The sequence below is a fragment of the Apteryx rowi genome, unplaced genomic scaffold (assembly GCF_003343035.1).
Source record: "Apteryx rowi isolate R43461 unplaced genomic scaffold, aptRow1 scaffold_10, whole genome shotgun sequence".
NCBI classification, from domain to species: Eukaryota; Metazoa; Chordata; class Aves; order Apterygiformes; family Apterygidae; genus Apteryx; species Apteryx rowi.
The window spans coordinates 2021672-2038115 of NW_020447197.1; the positions used below are offsets into that span (position 1 = coordinate 2021672).

Below are 16444 nucleotides of genomic sequence, written 5' to 3' on the forward strand. Positions count from 1 at the left end.
TTGGGAATCAATGTAGTGCTCCTTTCCCTTGAATTTTTCAGCCCCTGCTGCAAGGATGGCGTATCTGTTTCTGAAGTAGGTTTGCACCTTTCCATATAAATGAGAGAAGCACAGTCTTTCTTTTTTTTTAAAATATCTAGCCTACTCTGTAATTTGTCACAGTTCAGGAGCTGCTATGTTAGAATAAGTCATCCCTTTAACAGGGTTAGCTGGACAACCAGTGCATGAACAGCTACAGCCCTCTCCAGAAATGTCTTAACTCTTTGTGACTCAGGATCCTCATGTAAGTCCGCAATATTGCCGTTAAAGACATGATGATAGCAGGGCAGGGACAGAGGCAGGAGGCCTCTGATGTAGTCTACTACTGAAGATGTAGTCTCCTGGTGGTGGGGCGTGGAGTGGAATAGGGGCTCTCAGAGATTAAAAAAGGGGGTGAAATTCCTCGGGTATTTCTTGATCTTGGGCAACTTGAACTGCTGCTAAATCACAGAGTTCACTTGTACAGAAAGAGCTTATTCTGCAGGTTATTCATGTGAAAATATGAACAGGACACTGAATTTGTGGGGAAAGGTTGTGCTGCTCTGTGAGTACATACAGCAAGTGTCGCTTAGGAAGACTTCTGCAGAAATGGGACTGTAAGCAGACATGTAGAAGCTTTGGAAGAGCACTATTTTTGGAAAAAATAGTTATTTCATGATATATTTAGTAGATGATTTCAGGGCAGTCAGTTTTTTTTTGTGAGATGCTTAAATTTTTCTTTGGCTTTGCATAAAATAATGATTGTAATAATAATTCTTGGAAGAATCTGGAAAGCATTATAAGTGCTTTATTTTAGGGGAAGTCCATCCAAGAACATCTGGAGTATATGAGCCTAAGTTCCATCACAAACTTTAGTTCTGACCTCTGGTACGACTAAATTTTCAAAGAAATGTTTTCATACCTATGGACTGTGAAGTGATTTTTACTATTAAAAGTAACTCARTTTTGACTGCTGTATTAGAAGAATCCTTGGATCCCAGTTCTTCTGACTGTGCTAGTACTCTTTCACATGCCCCACTAAAATCCAACCGCATATGCAGGTAGATTTTGGAACACTTTGGTATATCTGTTTTTAAACCTGATACTTTGCTGGGAGGGCAAATACTCTGCAAGGTGCTTCAGCAGCAGCAGCAGGCAGATGGAGAGCAACTAACCTTCCTAACACGTTTGCAGATAGCGAGAGAGGCAGGGCTTCAGCAACACTCGGTGTGCTCTGTGTTCGGGTTCAGTGGCCACAGCGTGACTTCTTGAGCCTGTTGATGTCAAGCTGTCTGCAAATATTCTGCCTTGCAGCAGAACCTGAGCTCTCTTGCATTGCCTAAATGTTCTCTGTCACTCATTAGCTTGGCTTAAGACAAAATGTAGATCCTGGTTTCACTCTGGAAAAAATACCATATTTGACTTCTAATTGCTCAGAAAAGTAGGGGTGCTAGTGGTACCAATATTGAGAGAAACACAGGCATAGTTTGAATAGTGGTTACATTCATTAAGGTTGAAAATAATAGAATATTGTCATGTCCTCTTGTTATCTTCAGGGAATTCCTTATTTAAATGTGCTCTAATTTGATCCCAGTTCCAAATATGATTGCTATTCAAACCATGTGTCCCACCTCCCAAAGCATGGTACATTTGAGACAGAATTTTAATGCATTCAATAAACGAAGCTCTTCGAGAACAAATCCGTCTCAGACGGAAATACAGTTGTGCTGTTGCCCCACTATAATGATTTCTGATGCCTGCCATAATCCAGACTGCTTCTTCTGCAAGGCCACCATTAGTCCCAAAGCAGAGGAATATTTTGCCCTGAATATCTAAAAAACACAGACAAGGCAGGCACTGTTAGCAGAAATGGAGAAAGAGAAGGTATTTTACCCAGGGAAACCGTTTGAACGCTGTTCTATATCCCCAAATTCAAGACCGACTGGAAAGGCCTGGTAACCTTGCAACCATCAGTTCCCTAGAAACCTTCTATCACGTTGACAAAAGAACGTGTCTKCCCTCTTTCAGCTGTGCAGGCTAATCTGAGTTAATGGGCTCTTCCTACCTTTATGAAAGGAAATTAAAAAAAAATACATATTCCTTTTTGAAGCAGTCTGGTTTTTTTGTGTCTTGGTTCAATTTTTTATTTATGTATCTAAAATGCATAGTAAACTTAGGGAGAATAGCTAAGTGGCCCCTAAATGTTACACTCTAGGATTTTGTTTTTCATAAGGAGAGGGGTTTTTTGCTCTTCTCAGGTTGAGGTGAGAGTCTGCTGAGCACACACAGTTTGTTTGACAGGCTGTTATTTTCAGTCTTTTCTCTGATTAATCTTGCAGTGATTAATTTCAGTTTAATACTCAGTTCGTTTACCAGTGAGTTAGTGCGTCCAGCGTTTTCAGAACGACACAAAAGCAACATAAATAAGAAATTACCTTGAATTTACTTTTGCGGAGCACTGCCATATACGTAATAGTCTATAAAGGTAGGATTTTGTGACTATGCTAAGGGAAGAAAAGTATTCCACTCCCCAACAAAACAGTATTTGATCATAGATACGATGCTTTTCATGTAAAGATTTTACAAAATACTTCACAGACACTGTGTTTTGTGAAACTATATTTTATTCTTTTCAGTAACAGTAAAATAGGATGCTTTGCATAAGAGAATTAGATCCAAGGTTTTAATTCACTTTATGTGAATTGGCTTGCTTACTATTGAATTTCATTTAACTGACTTGCAAGTGGAGTAGTGCTGCAGCGTGGTGGTTCTTCACTTCTTCCCAGTGATGCAAATCAGTTGATAGGGACAAGTTCGCTCTTGTGCTGTAGGTTTTTAATAGAACTGGCCGCGATGGTTTCTTTCCTTCCAGTGGGCTGTAAGCTAGCTTCTGTGATTTCCTCAATTTTTGACTTTTATTACAGAAATTGGTGTTTTGTTTTAAACTTGCATGTAACTGCTACCGTACTACCATATTGTTTTGCTAAATAATTTATTTGGTCTTGCTTTTCCTGTGTTTATCATGTTGCAGCGAATCCTTTTTTTTTTTGGCCTATTTTTGAAAAACTGAGTGGTTCGTATGTCCAGAAGATCTTTTATCCTGATTGGTGTTGTCTGCTTACCCACTTCTTATTCTTTAACCACTTTAGGTGTCCTGTTTTGTTTTAATAGTTGGTTCACATACTTATGTATACATACATACCATGTCTTTGGTATATGAAGGAGAATTTCTGCTTTGTGGAAGGTTGTTTAACTGTTACATGGTATGAATATATACATTATTCCCACCCCCAGCCCCCCTGCCCCGATGCTGTTCTCCCATTGGGTTCTCGGAGAAGAGTTCTGGTGCTGTGGCTGTGGTTTCTGATGCCATTTAAGTGTGTTTTATTGTGTCACTAGGAACTCTGTTACTGCCAATTCATTTACTGCGGGTAAAGACCATTTTTAGTGCTATCCTGTGTGTGGGTCCTCATTTTTCTCACTTGTACATATTTGTTGCTCCTTAATTTTTGAGTTGGTATTTGTCTCAATTCAGCTCCTCTGTTAGATCAGAAAAACAGATGTTATTGTAGAAGTGATGAATTATTTTTTAAAAAAATTCCATACATCTCTGTGGAGCTTGGATTAAAAGAGAAAACTTTGATTTTCTGTGTTTATGTTCCAAGCACTGCAGTGGTAGAATCACCACTACATTTGTATGCCTATTAACCAAATGAGAGGAAGCTTTCAATGGAGTGATTAGCTTTCAATTTAGGCTTTCTAAACTATTGTCTGATGCTTTTTGCAGCCTAGCTACTGAGGGGAATATCCAGGATTTAGTTATTTTTAAATCTATTTTGTTTGGGACACTCTTTCCAGATACTGCAGCCAGATTTAAAAAAAGAAGATATTCAAGGAGAATTTAGTGGAAAAGATGCTGTGTCTGTAGAAGGCTTTTGTAATGCACAAAGAACAAAATTTAATGAGTAAATTTGYTGTTAAAGTTAAAATAGCAGAAGACTCACGGAAAGTAGTATAAACAGTGTGATCCTAAGAGGATTATAAGAAAAACATGAACGCGCAAGTTAAAACGAAGAGCAGAAATGACTCAAAGCTCCTGCTGAATCCATCGTTTTAGCAGTAGCACTTACCCAGCCTTTTCTGTTGGGTTCTTTGTGTAATGGACGGATGGGGGGAAAGAATGTAAATGCCAATGTTTGTAAAAGAAAAAAATGAAGCATTTTTACAAGTAGCTTTTAAAAAATCCCCTTTTTGAATTGCTTATGTTTGGAAACAGGTAAGGAATAATGTTAGGCTACATCTGTATTTTGTGCGTTTTTAACCAGATTTGTCGTTGTGTGGTGCCGCAGTTGCTTTTATCTGTGGTTTTGTGTTTGTACCACATGATTATTCCTYGGGTGATAACAACAGCCCGCTCTACGCTGGCAGCACAGATTGGTATTTGCTTTTTTGGGAGCTGGTTTGACGTGCGAGTTTTGGCCCTGCAGGTGGGAATCACCTGTCTTGTACAACCCGTTTGGCTGGACGTCCTTTCTGCCACCTCTCTGTGCAAGCAGGTCGCAAGAGGTCATTGCTGCAGGTGGTGCTGCATCACCTCTGGATGCTCTTGCTGGTGAGACAGCGTTAGAAGTTGTGCTGTGCATTTGGGCGTAGCGTTACAGGCGGACACCGACGTCGGGCACGCCGTGCTTTTGCGAGAAAGCCCTGGGTGGACACAGCTTGCCGGTGCCTGCCACAGAGCTCACAGGGTGCGATTTCTCTGAAAATGCTCAGTGCTAGCCAAATTTTCGTTTTCCTTTAGGTTGATAGGAGCAGCGTTCAGCCAATGCTGAATAAGTTTAAAAAAAAAAAAAAAACCCTACCCCCTCACATGTGAAGGATCTAAACTTAGCTGCTAGTGTGCTTTACCCAAGTGTGTTTTATCAACTTCAAGTGTGTTTGCTGGGTTGTGTCATGTAGTATAGCTGTTGCTACACCTGGCCACATGTTTAAATCACTGTAACAGGCCTGTATATAAAAGTGAGAGAGATTCTAAAATCAGTCAAGTATAGCCTTATCTCAGGGTATTTGCTACATGAACAATATCCGGTAGGATAAATATGGAAGGAAAACGCTTTGCTGACAAGACATTTGCATTCGGTGACTTGACTCTGAAGGAGGCCATTGCAGATTTTTCTAAATGTTTACGTGTCATTGAAAGCACTCTAAATTAAATTTGGAGCCTCCAACCAATTAGTACCAGYGAGGAATGAAGCAGAGGCAGTGAACCCTGTCTTTGCTTGTTTTCTCCTCTCTTGAGTCTTTGAGTCCAGCTTCTTTCCGTGTCGCTGCCCTCTTTAGATCCTTTAAAAGTGAGGACAAGAAGCCTCTTCCGCAGTTGCATCTGAAAGGTTTCCCTCTCGAGCTTTGGCCATAAGGACTGCACTCAGAAGTTTACATGAGGGCGCAGGGGTGTTGGAAAGGGACGGTTTGGGTGGTGTGTACTGAAGGAAGCCTTTTTTTGTTGAAGAAGATTGTTTATGTTTGTGCAATTGTCATTTATTTGCGTTTGTCACGTTCCTTCTCTGATGAAATAACACAAACTAAGTGTCACACTCACAACTAGGCAGCAGAGCTCTCCAATGTATTTCTTTGGACACAGCTTTTATAGAGATTTAGACCGTCTTAGAGGCAGAGTACGTGACCTAACAGTGTGCTCTTGGTCGGTACTGTGTTTTGTTTTTAAGGAAAACCTCGGTGATAGGCAAGTAGTGTTTTTAGGGGGGCTTCTGAGGGAGGTGATAACGCTTTCTCTTCTGTGCTGGGCTCCAACTCTTGCTGTGCAAAAGCCCCAAGCTTTCTGACCATCTTCACACAGGCAATCATGCCACTTGACAAGTGAAGTTTTCTTCACTCTATTTACATAATTTCTGCAGTACCAGTACCACTAAGCATGGGGGAAAGAACATGTTTGCAAATTCTTTTAATTCCCCGCATTCCTGCGTTCTTTCTCATCCTCTGCAGCGGCTCCACTCTTGCATTACAAAGGTTACATTTCTGTCAGTGCTGATGGTGCAGTGGGATGTTCTAGGAATAAAATAAGCCTAATTGCTGCAGCGCTTTATTTGACTGGGTCCAAAAATGGTTTTATAATAAACCATTTCCTATTGGTTGAACTTGAAAATTACATGCAAGAGAACTTTGTTGACGATGAGTCCTGAAAACTGTGTTTATTCTTACTTGTAGTAAAAGTTTTTGAACACAGTTTACAGACATTTTGTAAATAGTTTAATATAAAGAAAGTTTAATAGTACTTTTAGTCACCCGTAGCCGTCTATCCCTCTTTCTGTTCTTTGAGTGGCTAATTAGATTATTTCTTAGCAAGAAAAGTAGTGTTTAACAAGTATTTGTAGGGAGAGCAACCACTCACAAATATTAGTGTGAAGAAAAATCATTGGTAGTGAACAGTAGTGAATAAAAAGGGATATTGCTATGGATGGAGTTAACACATGCTTGGACATCAAAAAGTGTTTGCAAAGACTGACTTAACTTTTTGCCTGTTCATATTGTTTTATGGATAAAATAACTATTCCTGATGTTTAAAGAAAATTACCCAAGCGTAGGTGAGCATGGATTTTGGATTATGATTTTGTTCTGTTTTTGAAGATGGGAAAGACTTACCTTGAATGTTCTGCTGGACAGTTTCTGTTAGGTGCGTGTTCTCGAGGTAGCCAGCAGCTGGCCTGAGCCATTTTTTCAGTTACTGAAGTAGTGCGGGCGTTGGTGAACTATCTGGGTGCATGGTCACACCTGTGTATGTAAACTGCATTCCTTAGTGCAATCATGGATTCTTAATGGATTTAACCATTTCCGAAGAGTAGTCCGCAGTCAAACCACTGGAACAGGTATTTTTGTTTGGGGCTTTTCAAAGCATATAGAAGTCACTAGCTGGAATTTATTTCCAGAAGAAATTTGGCATGGATTGAAGGCATTGTAAGCTTCCTGCTTTTGTCTAGTTAACTTTCAAACCCCCTTTCTGGAGAATTAAGGCAAAATCCAGACACCAGGATTTTTGTACTCAGGTTGTTTTGTTTGTGTGTGTTCCTACTGAATGAGTACAGCTGTCTAGAGGTCCAAGCAAAGTATTCATTCAATAGGCTTATTTGTTCAAAGCTCTGTATTTCAGACTCCCCGCAGGAGCAGTTCTTGTGATGTGGCTAGCGACAGGATATATGCAAAAACCTGGCCCTGCTCGCTGTTCTGTTCCTGATCACTGCTGATACATAGGCTGTATACAAATTCAGTGGTAATAACTCAGCTCCTCGAACAGACTGCTTGAGCTGTGAAGGCCTGTATTTGATGCTGTTTTATTGTGTTAACACCACCATTTTCAGAATAATAAATAATATTTTTTTCCTATTTTGTCTCATTATTGCCTTTTCAGCATCACCCTTCTGTGGCAAGAGGCACCTGAAAGGAAAACTTCCGCATATCAATGCRCTGCCAATGGTAAGTACCTTTTTAACTGACTAAAAGTGGTGTGGTTCCTTCCTCCAAAGATGCCGTAAGTCAACTTGTATTGCAAATAATATTTTTAGAATAACTACTTTTTAGCACACAAATTGGTTTTAATTTTTTAAGCAACATTAAAGCGCTATTCTGTTTGAAAAAAAATTATTTATATTGTTTCCAGGTTTTCATCCTGTGGAAAGTAGGGCAACATGTTAATTTTGAAGCCAGAAGTGTAATTTGACAATAACATAGCTCATCCTGTTGGTAACTGCTTTTGCTTCCTCTTTTGGCCAAAAGCCTGTTGTGGGGAAGCTGTAGATTGGCTGAGTGCTCTATTGCCCCCACTTGGGTGCTTGATGCAGTTCGTTTCAATACTAACATCTTCCCTTGTTAAAGAGCTCTGCGGTGGCAGGTGTTTTTTGCTTCAAAACATTTGATAGCATAAGATAGTGAAGTTAAACTCTTTGCTGCTATAGAAATGGGCTTGGTTGATGCTATCATCTTCTTACTTCATCTCTGGAATGTTACTAAATGTTACAGATTATTGAAAGTTCCTATTTGCAGAGTATCTTTATGGTTTATTAAGGTTTTCTAATAGTTGAGCAGGTAGAAAGCAGAGGTGAGGCCTGAAAGAGAAGGACTGGAAGTTAATGCTCCAGCTTTGATCAGATTCAAATAATCTTTTTTCTGCAGTTTTGGTGTCTTGTGTTGTCRCAGTCTACGTATGTTATAAGAACATTAACTGCAGCATTAACCTTAAGAAATACATGCATAAAGTGCCAGCCTGAATTTCGTATTTCAAGAATCATTGTGCTTTGTTCCCAAGTTAAAGGGATACTGTTTCTAACTACCAGCTTTGAAAACTTGGTTCGGGATCTGAGAGCTGGTTTCCTTTGTTTTGTTTGTGGGCATGGATCTAAAGAATGCGTAAATCAATTAGAGCCTCGGTGCTACCTTTCCCACTCCMCTGTCTTTGTACTGTGAGCGAAGTGAAGCTCCGAGGCAGAGAGTTTGCATGGGTGTAACTGGCTTGTTTTGAAATTGTAATGTGGGAAGGATCGTGTTGATTCTCAAAGGCAACCCGGAGTGAAATGTAGTGCAGCCTATTTGGCGCTAACCAAAGCAAATGCAACTCTGAAATCAGAAGATCTGCACAAAGCGTGCCTATCATTTAGTACCCTAATGTTTAGGCTCAAAATACAGTTTATACATGTAAAGTTTGTATTGAGTCAGGATGAATAGCATCTGTTGGGAACAGATTTGTTGAATGAGAAGGTGTTGTTTTTACCTGGTGACTTTGCCTGGTATTTTAACTTTCCAAAACTGAAACTAGCTCTACCCTCGGCCCTTTCTATTGTAAAGTTTTCATAGTTGATGTTGACCTTTTTCCAACAAAAAGCTACTCTGATTTCTTCTTATTTCAGGTTAGTTGCGTGTGTTTTAGTCATGATTTGAAATACAGTTCCGTAATACTGCTTCTGTTAAAAACATGACTCATTCCATATTAACCTAGGCTTATACTTCATTAAATTTTAAAAAACTGAGACTGTATTTGAAATGTTACTGCATTTTGTCCTAATTTTTCCCCTCTACAAATGATATTAGAAATTCAGAACTGCACAGCCTCAAGGGCATGCTAGTTGTTGCAGGGATCATAAAACATACTTAACTTTTACTTGTAGTGATGTGAAATACCCTTCACTGTTTTCATTATAAGAGCTGCTTTTTCTACAAAGTTGTTTTATTATTCTAGAGATTTCTGAACAGTTACTCATCTCTTAATTAACTTTGAAACAGTTTGAATGTAGATTTAAGAGACAAGCTAGACAAATTCTTTGTCATCCCAGAAGTAATCATAACTTACTTGCATTAAATTTGTAATAAATAAAGACTTTTATAGATTTTATGATGTTGATTTTGTCTTTGATGTTTGTAGACAAAGTATGGTCAAATGGTGCTTGATCTGAAAGAGCAGCTTGTTTCTTCTTCTTAGTCAGAAACAAAAGTAAAATAGAAGTTATGCATCCTTTGTATCTTTTTTTTTTTGCTTTTTCTATTTTAAACATAATTTAAAAATGCCTACTTTCTGCATCACAGATGACATATTAACACATGACTAAACAGGGCAAAACACCAGTTATCTCTTAAAATCAGTTAACATATTGCAGTTGTTGGCAATTGTTTTCAAATATTTATCCTGTGATATAGCCGGGTAAAACGGGCAGTACCACTGTGGTCAGTTCTCCTTCCCATTCTTCCATTTATCTGTAATGTCCATCAGAGTTTCAAAGGCAAGATATGAAGGCTTAACGAAAAAGGCCTGTTAAGTAAAGGAGAGTTTGTATATAATACTACTTCTTCTAGGATTTCAAAAGTTCATTTAGAGGTTGATAAGTAGGTATTTACCCAAGGTTCACAAGGGATTAATGAATGTATTAGAAACAGTAATCAGAAGTCCTAGACCTTTGGCCTAAACACAAGACTGCATCAGGTTTTCCATTAAAAAATTTTAGGAAATGAATTTTTTTGTTAAATGATGGAACAGCTAGCTTGCTTGAGAGAGCAAAAGCATTAACAGAAATATATCTTGGATTAACTTTCATCATTTCACATGTTTCCAATTTAACGGTCTTCAAGGCAAAACTCAATGTATTGACTATGAAGTACTAATTAGTAGCTCATTTGCTTGTTTTTAATAAAGCTAATTTGGAACACTAGTGAAGTATATTTTTGTGTTAAGGGACTAGGAATGAAGGCTCCGGAGTGGGTTTTGTTACCAGAACTGCCAGTAAATTACATGATTTTATTTCCTGGTATTTCCTCTGATCTGAAGCCTTCATAAAGGTAATACAAATACTGTACTTGATAGGCTATAACTAGCATACAGCACGGCTATAATAAAATAGAAAAAAAAGGAAATCCAGAATGAGCGATACGAAAAAGAAGGAGCAAAGAGAAAAATGCAGAATGGGAGAACGCAGCTGTTTGTAAGTATTTTGCAGTTTATAGTAGGTGATAAACTGAATGTTTAAGATGTTAAAAAAATAAAAAAACAAAAAAACAATGCTGCACAAGAGGCCAAAATTCCTGTTGGGTTTCTTTGCTTTGTTTTACATGGCAGAGGTTGAACTGTAGCAGGATACTTAGAGATAACTAGTAAGAGATGAAAAATACTTAAAGTTCACTTCTGAAAACTACAGAGTCAGTACAGCCAGCTTCCATGCACAGTTCAGAAAAAGGCTTCTGAGCAAGACCATAGTTTTGGAGTGAGCATGTAATATTGTTGAGTGTAAGGATCAGATCTTTTCAGGTTTTGGCAAGCTCAGAAACAGTGGATCTGACCTTAGCTGCAGTATGGAAAGGTTAGTTTTTTGGGCTTTAAATCTTGTAGTGGCAGATTAGAATTTGTCAACTGAACTCTGTCATGCCCTACAGCTATCTGTCTCAGCCCAAGAGGCAGGAATGTCTGATTTGCTTGTGAACCGACCTATGAATTACCTCAATTTTCAGCCCAAGATGTTAAAGAAAATCGATTCCCGTTTTAATCAATTACCTCCAGTCTCCTAGAACCACGAATATGAAGCTTCAGATTTTCTATATAAAGAGCATTGAGGTTGCATGACTGAAGTGTAAATCAGTTCTGAAAAAAATGCAAAATGAGGCTAGAATGTTTGTGTCTCCATAGTTTCTGTTTTAGGTGTGCTTAATTCATGGGTTATAGGATACTTTTCCAAATTGCAGTCCCTGAGTTGTATTCTTCAGGGCTTCGAAGTGCAATAAGATTGGAAGTAGCTTTGCAAGTTCCCAGAAGATCTTTTCTATCATACCTTGCAAGGCTTCTCTTGCAAATTTTAGAAGCAAGACAGTTTGCCTGTCTGGTTGCTAAATTTCACTGAAGCAGGCCTTTCATTAAGGAGCATGCAGAAAGCTGCAAAAAGCTGGGAAATGTGTCTTTATGAATATCACACAAAGGCTTGCTGTGACGGATTTAATTCCGCAGGAAGTAACCACAGGGGGATAACGAATCCCCTTGCTGATAAATCAAGCAAGGCAACATGGTGGCCTTTTAAGAGGCATCCTGAAAAACACCGTGTCCATGTTCTTGACTCCATCTTTTACTGCATGGTTAGTTTGACAAAGATGGAGATCAACTGATCACTGATCAGTTAAAGGGCCTCCCTGCAGAAGAGGATAGAGGATGTTACCGTTTGTTAGAAGCTGACGCAGGCAGAGTCTGAGGATTTGCAGTGAGCACGCAGTTACTTAGTCTCTAGGAAAGCAGAGTCATCCTAAGTCATGTCTACATTGTCTCTTGAGGGAAATACAAAGTATAGGGTGCATTAAATGCTGTAGTTGTTTAAGTCCATTTCTCTTAGTGCTGTCTACTTTTTGGTGATTATATCACATAATGTTTTGAAGAAGCTGCTTGTGTGTTACATCAACTGTTGATACATGTAAGAGACTTCTTTTAGGGGAAGAACTTTGAAGTCACCAAGTCTCTTGGGCCAGGAAATTCCATGGAGGCGATACTTAACATGATTAGCTATCTGAAGGATTTAGTCCAGAAACAGAAAGAGTGGTTGGAGGAGCTGGGGAGGATGGAGAAGTCACCCCAAATAAAAAGAAATTCAGTGAAGGGATTAAAATAGGTCTGCCAAAACTTCCCCAAGACTTTAGTGAGACTTTTTCTTTGAACCCCTTTGTGATACATTCTGTAGCGTCTTCTATGACCTAACCACTCCTTAAGACAGCTGAAGAAATAAATGAATGTTAACTATTAGCCTGTGGTTCCACAACAGCTAAGCTCATCTAAATGCTGATTTAACTGTTTGTCTGTTTAGTTTTCTGCCAGTCCATTATCTTAAAATGGTTCCATGCAGGAAAAGACAGGCAAGGGAGGGGGCAGGATGCTGCAGCTAGAACTCGGGGGAAGGAGGGAGTGTGGCAGCGGGAGCTGGACTTGCAGAGGTTAACCTGGAGCCCCTGCCAAGGACAGCGGGAGATCCCTGACACTAGCCTCAGGGTTCCCTGTAGTTTGCACTGGAATCGCAATGCGAAAGGAAGTAAAGAATTACCAGTTGTTGCCATGGCTATGTATGCTGTGTTTGGATCAAGTCACGGAAAAGGTAAATCATAATACGCCCCATGACTTTGTCTCAACAGGAGCTGAATGTCAGTGGCACAATTATAATGATGCTCTTTTTCTAAGTATATAAGAAATAATGTTTGCAGTTGCACAGACCTTGAAAAAAAATGGTGAAGCTGAAAGTTGGTTTTCATTACAATGAAAACAGGGACTCCTGCTTTCAAAAGTTTGAGACGTAAGGTGTTGACCACGAGAGACATCAATAGTTGCTTCAAAATAAATAACGCTGCAAGACTAAGGCCCTTGTCCTTCAAATACATATGCACGTACATACATGTAATTTCAAGTGTAGGAATACTTCTTTTGAAACATAAATAAGAACTACTCACATGCTTAAAATTAGCCAATCCTTAAAGTGTTGTCAAGAGTAGGCCCTAAAAGCGCTGATGAAGTTTATTGTTGAGGTTGTTGGCTGTACAGTTTATGGAGTATAGTTTTAAAAGGAAAAATATATACATTTCCAGCAGTTTCTGGAATAGTCAAAATTGAGTGACAGCATTGGGTTTTGGAAAGGTTCAGTGTATTCTATAGGAAACAAATCCCTTATCTTAGATTAAAAGAATTTTCTTAGTTGAGCAGATATTGAAGAAGCAAGTAGAGAAATGGTAAAACAAAATAAAATAATGCGTCATAGATGGAAAAATTTTTACTAATAATCAGTATTGATTTTTTCAGAGCAAAATGACAATGTATTTCTTAATTTTGAGTAGGATCTCATTCTCTAATGTTAAAAATAAATAAATAAATAAACAAACCCAACTCCCCCCCAAATAACCTAAATTAAAATGCGTAATTTTTCTAAGATTTGGTAAAGTGCTGACCTAGAAACCCATCGCAGAGTTGCCTGGGAATAGAATGTCTGTCATGCTTCCACCAGGCAAGCTGCAGCACTGGCAACTGCTGCAACACAAGTGAGCTAGAAGTTTAGAAATGAAATAGGGTATTGCATTGAATAGCATAAGGGGTCTTTAAGCCTTCCATTAGTAGGCAAAATAAACCAACAGACAAACTAAAGAATAGAAAAGCAAAGCATTTTGACAAATACAGTTTAGATCATAATTATTACCTTTTTAAAAGCAGAGAAATTCATAATGATGTGAAGTGAGTTGACATTTTACCAGTGACCTGCCAGATTCTTCATGAGATTTTGCTAGCATTTTCACAGTCTATATTTGATAAAGTAGTCATACATTTTTTCATCACTAATTTTTCACTGATAACCTGGAATTTTGTTTCTGAAGCCTTTCTGCTCTTTCTAAAATCAATAGGGCTACTTTCAATGAAAGAAGAAGAAGTGCAGTGTTTTTTGTCTGGTAATCGGTTGCAGCTAACACTTATATTTCAGAATATTCATTCATAAATTCTACTTATTGGACTGGCATGAATTAGCTAATCAAGTGGTATATAAATTGAAGAGGAAGTGTTAATAGTATGAAACAATATAAATTGGCTGTGTGATAGGGTAGGGCAAGTATTGTGGTAATAATTAAAAAGTTTATATACTACTGTATTTTGATCCATTTTTGGAAGGGCTTTTTCTGTGTGTGTGCGGTTTTTTTGTTTTTTTTTTTAATAGCAAGCAAGCTAAACCAAATAGTAAGACCTGTTTCTGTTTCAGAGGGAGAACACCCCTGTCCTTTTTGTTCTACCATTAGTTAAAGTCCACTAGCGAATGAGTCGAGCAAAAGGGAAACCACTGCCCTTAAAAATTAGAAGAAGTGGTGGCTCTGTTTTCATGTAGTGTTGGAGAACTTTCTCTGCTGAATATCTCAGCATTTTACAGTTCAGAGAAAAGCTTTGACTAAGAATTCTCAGCAGAATCATAAATATGTAATTATCTAAAGAGCCAGAATATTTAGCCTCTGGCAGGTGCCCAGTGCAGTGGAATTATAACAGCAGAAAAAAAATAGACTGAAAAAAATAACCAAAACTAGTGGAACGGCCTCTGTAATGGGATGAGAACCGTTGCTGTTCCTCTTCTGTTGACACTGCCATTCCCAGTTTTTAAATCTTAAATGTACTTTAAAAGAGGCTTTATCCGCTGCAATAGATTGTTTTTTGTTATCGCTTTTTCACTGTATCCCCCCCCCCCGTTGTCTTTTCCCCCTTCCTCTCCTCTGTCTCTTGGGTTTTTCTTGTCTTTACCACTTTACACTGGTTTTGGTTCAAGCGTTTAATAGCAGCAGTAGTAGTGCAGCTAGAATTAGATTTTATCTTGGTTGATTGGTGGGCCATCTGGTTTAGTGGGGAGGGGTATTTTATGTTTCTACCGCGGGTTCMCTGCCATATGCCTATGGTAAAGTTTGTGACCTGAAACGACCCCTTTCTGCCCTGYGGATGGTTATTCAAAGGAATTGGAAACATAGTGTCAAATGATCTTGACAGTGACTAAGCTTGCGGCATATTAAAAAATTAAGCTGAGTATTAGATGTACCTGAAGTAGGAGAAAACCTAAGGACAGGCCCCTTTGTGTCCTAGCACGTGAGTGTTACCTTCTGATTGAGAAGAACCGTGATTATTTCGCAGCGGATGATGTGAATATGTCACTGGTGTGCGATCGGGTCGTGATCCTAGTTTCRTTATTGTCAACAGAAAGTTGATAACTAGTTTGAGTCAACAAAAGTAAAAGCTGCCCTTAGTTTCTGTGGTGTAGATTCTGGGAGATAATGCGTGTTGCTCTACAACAACAGGAAGTCTGTAGGCTGGGGGGAATGATATTGAAAACACATATTTTTATTTGCTCAGGAGAAACAGATCTGCTAGCCACCAAAGACCAGGGGCTCTGCTTCTGCATGGCCATCAAAATGGGTGCCAGACCTAGAAGCCTGTGCTTGCATGAGACGTCTCTGATACGCCGTATGAATAGAATAAAGGGCATAGTCACCGGGTTAGCGCACCCGTGTGCTCAAATGAGGGTTATGTGTATTCTTCTTGCTGTGATTTAATGGATACATATATAGGACTCCTCGGGATAAGGGATTTGAATCCTCCTGGGGTTGATACTGAACATGATATGTATGTAGGATCCATATTCATGGATTTAGTATGAGCACAAGTGGAAGTTGTTGATACCAAATGTGACCCAAAGTTTGGACTACTTGTCCTCATTCAAGAATATGTGTGATATTTCCCCCTTTTATTTCTTTTTGTCATATATTGACAATATTTTGTTATGTTCTATTTCTGTTTTTAAAATGTTTTATGTGTTCAGGTGTTTGACATCTGTTTCAAAAACAATTAAAACCATTAGTGTGAATGAAGTTCAAGTCCGCTGTAAAATTATGAAGAGGAGAGGACCTTATTAAAGTAAGAAACTGGCAAACGAGTATAGCAGATTTTATAAAATCAAAACAGTTGTTCCCCTGTTTTTTGAGCTGCTTTCCATGTTTGTACAGTTGCCACTTTTTTGAAAACTGCTATGCATTTCTGCTAAGGAGCATATAGTAAGTCAAATACATACGATGGATTATGAGAAAGTGGTTTTAAGTGTGTGCTAATTAATGAGAATCTAAAATAAAATCAGCAATAGTTAAAATGAATAGAGGGCAGATCAACTGTCAGAGCAGATTTTTTTTTTCATGAATAAAAGAAACATTTAAAACTATCAGGTACATAACACACAAATTAAAGGGAAAAAGAGATGGTCAAAGGTTAAAGAGGGAATGAAAACACAAGTTTTACGGTCACAAGATCAAATGAGGCATTAGTTAATTTTCCTTTTTTGGTGCAGTTCACCAGGAGGTCAAGTAATTCAACTGAATGATTGAACTGGAACAGAAAAGAGTGCCA

General features: G+C 38.6%; 1 protein-coding gene across 1 annotated transcript in view; it reads left to right on the forward strand.

The window, feature by feature from the left end:
- The window catches only part of TBL1XR1 (transducin beta like 1 X-linked receptor 1), a 120880-nt gene that overhangs the window by 45612 nt on the left and 58824 nt on the right, over positions 1-16444 (forward strand). Inside the window, exon 2 of the mRNA XM_026061144.1 lies at positions 7442-7506. The gene's annotated coding sequence lies outside the window, so the exon portion shown is untranslated. The remainder of the gene's footprint in view (positions 1-7441; positions 7507-16444) is intronic.